The 8,927-nt window shown below is 38.0% G+C and overlaps 1 long non-coding RNA gene across 4 annotated transcripts; it reads right to left on the bottom strand.

Moving 5' to 3' along the window:
• Positions 1-287: 287 nt before the first annotated feature.
• LOC129347866 (uncharacterized) lies at positions 288-5,822 on the bottom strand. Of its 4 annotated transcripts, none has more exons than XR_008600170.1 (3): positions 2,954-3,325; positions 2,328-2,429; positions 288-1,591 (listed from the first exon to the last, which is right to left on the bottom strand). It is a non-coding gene; the product is annotated as an uncharacterized LOC129347866 (long non-coding RNA). The 4 variants fall into 4 exon arrangements; XR_008600169.1 differs by having other exon boundaries at positions 288-686; XR_008600168.1 differs by lacking the exon at positions 2,954-3,325 and adding an exon at positions 5,434-5,822 and having other exon boundaries at positions 288-2,429.
• Between the last annotated feature and the right edge of the window lie 3,105 nt (positions 5,823-8,927).

Raw genomic sequence — 8,927 nt, 5'->3', positions numbered from 1 at the left:
CTTGTTGGTCCGGTTTGAAGGCCTCCGTGTGGTCCAGTAGAAGTCCACGTAGTTGGTGTTGGCTTTGAACCGCAGCAACTGGCCACCATCAGGTGGACCAGCTCGTCCTTGTAGGACTCCTCCTGTAACCTTGAGGGGATCACAGGAACATTCAGTAGCTGTTGGAGTTCTTCCTGTCAGGCTCGTGGTAGAACGGCTCTGAAGAATCTTGTACTCGTCTTATCTGGAACAATCTAACAGCCTAAACTGTTAACAGCAGTGTAAAGAAGCAAACACACAGGCATAGATTAGGACTCAAACTAGATTTATTTTAGAAAACAAATCAACTTAGAGGCATTTGTTCACACGTGGCTGAATAGGAGGCCGTCCAATCAGATTGGAGGTCTTCACTCTGTAGGTTGTTTGGTGAGACTCTTGGACCTCCATCAGCTGACGTGGATGTTTGATGGTCTTCCTCTCTAGTGCCAGATGATTCATCCATGAATTCAGCAGCTACAGACTGAAATGAAGCTCATGCTGCCGTTACTGAATTCCTGTTCCAGATCAAATGTTCAGAGCTCACCTTGAATGCAGCCGTCTGCTGTCTGATAGTTTTTCCCATTGTAATCTTCAATAAAGTCTTTTTCCTCATGTCAGGATGTGGTGAGACTCTTTCTCAGTCGCTGCAGACGTCCCTCATTGTGCATCTCCAGAGAAGAAACAGAAAAACTGGTCACTGCTTCAGCATCAAACGCTCTCCAGCATTAAGAATAAATTTTTAGATACCTCAGACTGATGTACTTTGCTGGTTTGCAGATAATTTAATTTACAACGACAATAAAGATCTTCTATTCTAACATATTTTGCTGAAACAAGAACTGAAACCTTCTCCACCATCTCTCAGTCTGCAAAATTCCAATTGTGACAAAGAATCATCTGATGTAGTTATTATTGTAATCTTTACTGAACCAGCCCTGGAATTAATAAAAATCTGTATATGGATTTGATTTTCTCTGATGGGAAAACTATGGAAGCCGTAGTAATTATTAACTATCCTTTGAAGGGAAAGATTGGGTCTTCATTCAGGTGGATAAAAAAAAATGCTCTCCCTTAAAAAAAAAACTGCATACAGTAAAGTAAATCTCTTCTGCACTGCACACATACTACACTTTTGTATAACTCTGGATGTCAGAGTAAAGGCAGACAGATCCACTGATCAGCCACAACATTCTGACCACTGACAGCTGAAGAGAACAACATCCATCATCTTGTTCTAATGCAACGTTCTGCTGGGAAACCTTGACATTCATGTGGATGTTTGACATGTACCACCACCTAAACACTGCAGGACAAACAACCCCCTAGTCTCCATGGCAACAGCAGTCCTTGATGCCAGCTGCCACCCTCAGCAGGACAAATTAAAACTGCTCAGGAGTGGCCCGAGGAACACGACAGAGCTAAGCTGTTCACCTGGGTTCCACACTCCCCACATCCAGATCTGATGGAGCATCTGTGGGATGGTCCAGGATCAGCCTGGTCTAGGTAGGACCCACCCTGCAACCCACAGGATCCACAGAATCCACAGGACATCCCCAGAGGTTCTGATGAACCACTGGGTCAGAGGAGTTTTAGCAGCATAAAGGGACCAACACAGTATTAGTCAGGTGGTCAGAATATTATACTGTTATATTGTCATGCTGATTATATGACCAGTAAATGTTACCATCAATTATAACGTCCACATTGATCAGGAAAAAAAAACAACTATCAGTTCATTCAGAAACTGTGGGGTTAAACCTAAAAACACAGACCTCAACAGCAGTTTGTTTCAAAGCAGAACACCAACCGGTTTTCACTAAAGAAGCTTTCAGAGCAACAACTAAATGACAGTTTTGTTCTCATTAAGTTCACAGAGTCAGAGTCAGCCAAAATAATGTACACACATCAGGAAAAGAAAAACTTTTACAGATATTTCATTTGCATAAATACTTCTACACATTTAGATTCCTCTTTCTAAGTTTGATCAAAGTACGATAACTCTGTGTCCTGTTGTACGATGTTTTCCCAACAGATGGCGCTACCCTCATGAATGGAGCATCAACAAGTGATGTCTACAACACAACAGAAATGTCTGGAAGCCAGTGGCCACCACTTTGAGCACCTCTTGTAATTGTAGAGGCCAAAGATAACTTTTATTACTCTCATGATGTCTGAATAAATTTGGTATTGAAATATTTATGCAAGTTTTTCTTTTCCTGATGTGTGTAAACATTATTTTGGCTGACTCTGTATGATGGGTTTCTGACAGGTCACCAGGCAACATCTTTTTATAATAATGACAAACATACCTGCATTCTACAGGAGTGATTTTCCTCATGTGCAGGTAAAAGATGTGTGAGGAGCTTAGAGATGACAGGAGCAGGAGTCATCCTCACTAATTCAGCTTCCACCTAGAAACAGAAAGACCACAAACAAACACACTGATAAACTCTCAAACGTTCAACCTCACAGCCTCAAAATATCTGTTTAGGAGGTGTTGTGTTTCTAAATTCTGCTGAAAGCATTGACAGAGAAGGAGTTTAATGAAATTATGGAGATTCAGAGAGATAATGTTGCGGAATGTTAAGTTTAGCGTGGTTTAATTCAAACCAGCTGAATGTTAAACTTCAGTGCAGCTGAACGAGTTTGTTAACCTTAAAGTAAAATAACTTTTTTAAAAGCTAAAATACACAGCAGAGAAATACAGGTTGAGAAGTTCACTCTAATAATGAGGACAGCTGCGACAGTAACTAACACAGGTGTTCAGCGGTAAGTTAGCCACCTGTGTTAATTAGCCCGCTAGCTAACTTAGCCGCTTAGCTAGCTAGCGCGTCTGGATCAACTGCTCAAACACGACAAAACACAACTCTTCACAAGTCGCTGACTTAACGTACAACAAAACAACGCTGCTGGTTAGAAGTATTTATCTTCTTACCGTGTTTTACTCCAAAAACAAGGTCAACAGCAGCCAGAGATGCTACCACACGTTCCGACCATAGACATATATAGCAGACTAGATCCGCTAGCGCGCTGTCTTCTATACGTCTATGGTCTGACCAATCACTGCTCTCTGGCTCCGCCCTCTGAGAATCTTGTTGTCGTTTGGCTCCACACTTGAGTTAGGTAAAGTTGGCAAGATATTCACAGATTCGGAATTCCGGCATCAATAACTCATGAGATATACGTTGTAAAATCATAAACAATGCCTCTTTCCCATCGTTGTAAGCTAGACAATGTGCTACAAGGCCAGTTTTATCAAAACTCGCTGTCTTTCAAGCTGCAGAAATAACATTGATGTCTATGAGCAGCTGGCTGTGCAACGAGTGAACAGGGACCGTCTGCAAATAGCAAAACCGCTGCAACAGCGAAGAGAGACACGACACAAATATTCAATTACTTAACTTTTATACACTGTAGTGTCACCAAATTTACTGCAGCCATCATTTGTCTCCTGCTGGTCATACTACAACTCTTGGTTTGACACTAAATACAAAATCTGAATTTTAAGGAATTTTTATTATTTTATTATTATTATTTTATTAGTCATAAAATTCAATAACTTCACTCTTATACATTGTAGTGTCACCAGATTTACTGCAGCCTTCAATTGTCTCCTACTGGTCATACTACAACACTTGGTTTGATATTAAGTACAAAACCTGAATTTTAAGGAATTTTTATTGGTAATAAAATTCAATAACTTCACTCTTATACATTGTATTGTCCCCAAAATCACTGGACCCATCAATTGACTCCTACTGGTCATACTACAACTCTCGGTTTGATATATAAACATTTTTTCAGAATTTTAATGAATTTTATTATTTTATTATTATTTTTATTAGTAATACAATTCAGTAACTTCACTCTTATGTACTGTAGTGTCATCAGATTCACTGGAGCCATCAGTTGGCTCATGATTGTCATACTACAACCGTTGGTTTGATATTAAATTTAAAAAATCTGAATTTTATGGAATTTTTGTCGTAAATAAAATTCAATCACTTTATTCTTAAACACTGCAGAAAAAATTAACTCCATCCAACCATCAAAAGGTCGTACTGATCATACCTTCAGGTTTTTTCTTCCAAGTATTGTCCGTACAGTCCTAAACTTGGAAAATATTATTAGCTGTTTAACATTATGGTTTAAATGAATCAGTTAACGCTGCAGCCTCGTAAGAAGGCATCTTATTGTCTTTCTTCCCAATCGTCAGTACTTGAGGAGACAGTCTAAACAGTTTAGTTTGGTATATTGGTGTTATCTGATCCTCTCTTTGGTGAGGATTCCAAGTTCCATTACTATTCAGTATCATGTATTTGGATAAACAGGTGCACTGTGGATCTAAAAATATAGCACCACATGCATCAAGAGAAGAGCCATCAAAGCTAATTTACTCATAATCCTTAAACTTCACACACAAGCATGCACACTAAATAGTGTGCACAACTTCACATGGCAATAAACAACCCAAATAAAATAAAATTCAGTTACTTTTGGTTATTAATGTTCCACAATCTACCAAAAAAATGGATGAGCACTTTATCTGTTACAACAAAAAATATTTGAGATATATAACAACAATTTCAATACTAATAAAAAAAATCCTTAAAATCATGAAAAATAGTTAAATATCAAACCAAGAGTTGTAGTATGATCAACAGGAGCCAACTGATAGTTAGACAGAGTGTAATCTTTCTGCAGTACATAAGAGGGAAGTTATTGAATTTTATTACTAATAAAATAATAAGAAAATAAGAAAAAAAATCCTTAAAATTCAGATTTTTAATTTATTACCAAACCAAGAGTTGTAGTATGACCAGCAGGAGACAACTGATGGCTCCAATAATTTTGGTGACACTACAGTACATAAGAGTGAAGTTATTGAGTTTTATTACTAATAAAACAATACTAAAATAATGAAAATTCCTTAAAATTCAGATTTTGTATTTAGTATCAAACCAAGAGTTGTAGTATGACCAGCAGGAGACAAATGATGGCTGCAGTAAATTTGGTGACACTACAGTGTATAAAAGTTAAGTAATTGAATATTTGTGTAGTGTCTCTCTTCGCTGTTGCAGCGGTTTTGCTATTTGCAGACGGTCCCTGTTCACTCGTTGCACAGCCAGCTGCTCATAGACATCAATGTTATTTCTGTAGCTTCAAAGACAGCGAGTTTTGATAAAACTGGGCTTGTAGCACATTGTCTAGCTTACAACGATGGGAAAGAGGCATTGTTTATGATTTTACAACGTATATCTCATGAGTTATTGATGCCAGAAGTCCGAATCTGTGAATATCTTGCCAATTTTACCGAACTTGCATATTTTAATACCTAATAGCGATAAACTGCAGCCATTACAGGGTCGTTCACAGGACTAATATACGATAGCTAGCGAACTAGCATTAGCTTACCCTCATATCATAGTTCATATCCTCTTGTCTTCAGCTTGATGCTGCTGTATCGCCTCCCAAACTCTCCTGTGTGTCTCCTCAGTGTTTCGACTCGTCGCTCTCAGCTTTCTCCGACTCTTCTATTACCTTGAATCTGACAGAAAGCCACAGACCGAGCAGCAGGTGAACCATCGCCTCCATGTCCATTGTTGTGTTGCATTTGTGTCGCACACAAATGACGGTAAAGGACCTCCGGTCCGCCGTGCTATGACGACTCCACCCACGATGAGGTGGTACTCAATGTGATGGAAAAACAACTAAACCGAGACGAGCCGAGTCCAGTACAGTAGTGGCGAGCCGTACCGCGCCGAGTAGGTGCTAAAGGAAATTTTGTCTTGCACCGTGTTGTATCAACATTTGGGGTAGAGGACCGAGTCTTTAGCAGTTGCCAATAAAGTTTTGTTTAATTCAAACCAACGTAGAGGTGAATAGCGCCACCCAGTGTATCGGAATGTGTTCACAAGCTCTGCATCAATCCATTACCTGGAAGCGATTTGCCTTGACTTGATGTGCAGGGTAACCAATCAGATGTTAGGATCCGCCCACCGACTTTGACGGGCGAGGTTGACAGATAAAATAAATTCATGATCCCCTGCAACACAAGGACCATGAAATAATTAATTAGTGAAATAATAATATATGTTTTTTTAACCTAAAATGAATTGCTATTTTAATGAATTAATGACATATTTAATAATACATTTATGTATTCAAATTCCAATTTTAATGAATTAATGACATATTTAATTAGTTATTTAATGATGAATTTGTTTATTTAATTTTGGCACTTTTAGTCCTCCATGTATTTCAAGTTTTATAAAAAGTTTGTAGGATGTGTCATGTTGCTTTTCTCTCCACTTAGGAAAAGTAAATTTGCTTGTTATGCAAACGGCTGCAAAAATTAGATTTAAATGTGTACTGAACTAAATAGCTGTTATAAGTGGAAGCCTCTGTTTTGCTTAATAATTTTAGTTTCCTGTTTTTGGTTTTTTTTTTGTTAGTTTGTTTGTATTTTTGATGAATGTGACAGAGTTCCATACTGAGTTTAAGGGATGTTTGCCTACCACACCTAATATACTCTTTCTTTGTCATTTCATTGTAGGCGCTTCCTTGGTATCAACCCTGAGAGGGGAACAAAGGCCAGCCAGGAGAAGGTGATGTCCAAGAGGTCGGGGAAGCTGCTCCACAAGAAGGCATCTACTGTAAATCCCCATGTAGTCACCCTTATAAAAAGACTGATGGACTCTGAGTGGGACTTCATGTAAACCCACAGCACCTCTCCACACAGAACCTCACTTTGACAAAGGAAAAGCCCAGTCTGCAACCAGATGTTCATGCTGTCATTCTAAGGTAACAAGTCTCAGTATTGTGTTTGGTTCAGTATAAAATACTTCAGTCCACGTGTCTCAGTTTTGAAGTTCCAGGTTTGTTCCATGATGTGGTGTTTATTGAACATGATCATGAGTTATGAAAGACTGATCCTGAAGGCAGAGTACCTGAAATGTGATGTGCAATTTTTAAACAGATTGTTGACAACATGTTAAACATCATTCATTTTTTTTTGTAGATTTTATTTTGCAAGACTTGAATCACTTGAAATTTGTTAGCTGCTGAATGTGTTCAATGCAGTATTAAATAATTTAAATGATATATAGATATCTTTCGTTACAGTTCAGGAAAAATGGAAATCCAAACTCAGTGTACCTGAACTAGAACATGCACAATGGGAACCTATTCACCATGAGGAAATGATTGTATGTTACTAAAATTTAATGGGTTAAATAAGTCAGTTTTTGAAATATGTTTGATACAGAATTGGTTTTAATAAAAGCTGAATGTTGAAAAGTCATCTCTTGTCTGAGCCATTTCTATGCTATGCTATTTCCCGGGGCTTTCATTTTGAGATGTGACATTTTTAAATCATTAGTTTTCAGCAGTGTTATCACTTCATATCATCACATTCTCTGATATCAATTTTACAGTAATAAACTGTTTATGAAGATTACAGTACAAACAGTAAAATAACAGTATAATGGCACCAAAATACTGACAGTAATATACTGTAAGCATAAACTCTGAACATCATAATACTGTAATATTTTTTATAGTAATAAACTGTTGCTGTAGGATACGGTAGGTTTACTGTAGAATAACAGCGTCCTGCTGGCAACTTTTGCTGCCAGCTCTTTACTGTGAATTTACGGGGAAATTTCTTAAAGTGTAGAATTGTAGAAATGAGGTTCCTCCTTAAAAATAGAATGGGGAGCTTAGACGTGACCATTCCTTCATGATGAAACGGAACCAGTTGAGGTGGTTCAGGAATCTTTTCAAGATACCTCCTAAAGCCCTTCCTTTGGAGGTTTTCTGGCCATGTCTAACTGGGATGTGACCTCAGAGTAGACCCAGAATTCCATTATATATCTTATCTGGTTGGGGAGCACTCTGAGATCCCCCATTAGGAAAGTGTTGCTGGGAAAGAAAGGTCTTGGATGCCCAGCTTAACCTGCTGCCACCACAAGTGACCCTGGATTAGTGGAAGAAAATGAATTATATTCTATGGGTCATGACGGTTTACTTCAAAAGGCACTAAGTCAACACATGACAAAAGGAGAGGTTGGGACATTTAAATTTGATGTAAATGAAGGTAAAATTCTTCTTAAACCTGATATAGAGAGGATGATGCTGTGGTGTTTGTTTTCAAGTCTGACTGAAAGGAAACAGAAATTTGTCATCTGGTATGGCCATTCAGCTGACTGCATTATAGCTCTTATGGTATTAAATTTGGTTGAAATGAACTGGAATTATCCTTTAACAGTTGACACTTCTGCTTAACACTTTAACTGTTAAAGACTCCCTTTATTGGAAATCAAGTTTTTTATCTTGTTAATAAGTCTGTATGGTCCTTTTGTACCCTAGAAAACACACCATAAGCAAAATAAGCTGTTATGGACGTGGCTGAGTTCTTCCACTTTGAAAGTGCAGTGTAGTGATGACAGTCTAAAACACAGATTCAGACAGATTCAGAATATAAACACACTACCATTCAAAAGTCTGGGGTCACCCAGATAATTTCATGTTCTCCATGAAAACTCACACTTTTATTCATGAGCTAACATAACTGCACAAGGGTTTTCTAATCATCAATTAGCCTTTCAACACCATTAGCTAACACAATGTAGCATTAGAACACAGGAGTGATGGTTGCTGGAAATGTTCCTCTGTACCCCTATGGAGATATTCCATTAAAAATCAGCCGTTTCCAGCTAGAATAGTCATTTACCACATTAACAATGTCTACACTGGATTTATCATTCATTTAATGTTATATTCATTGAAAAAAACTGCTTTTCTTTCAAAAATAAGGACATTTCTAAGTGACTCCAAACTTTTGAACAGTGTAACTTTGATACACAGATTTGATTTTCGGGGTTAACTCAACAACCATAGAGGAACTT

The sequence above is a fragment of the Amphiprion ocellaris genome, chromosome 21 (assembly GCF_022539595.1).
Source record: "Amphiprion ocellaris isolate individual 3 ecotype Okinawa chromosome 21, ASM2253959v1, whole genome shotgun sequence".
Classification (NCBI taxonomy): Eukaryota; Metazoa; Chordata; class Actinopteri; family Pomacentridae; genus Amphiprion; species Amphiprion ocellaris.
This window is presented reverse-complemented; position numbering and strand designations above follow the sequence as displayed.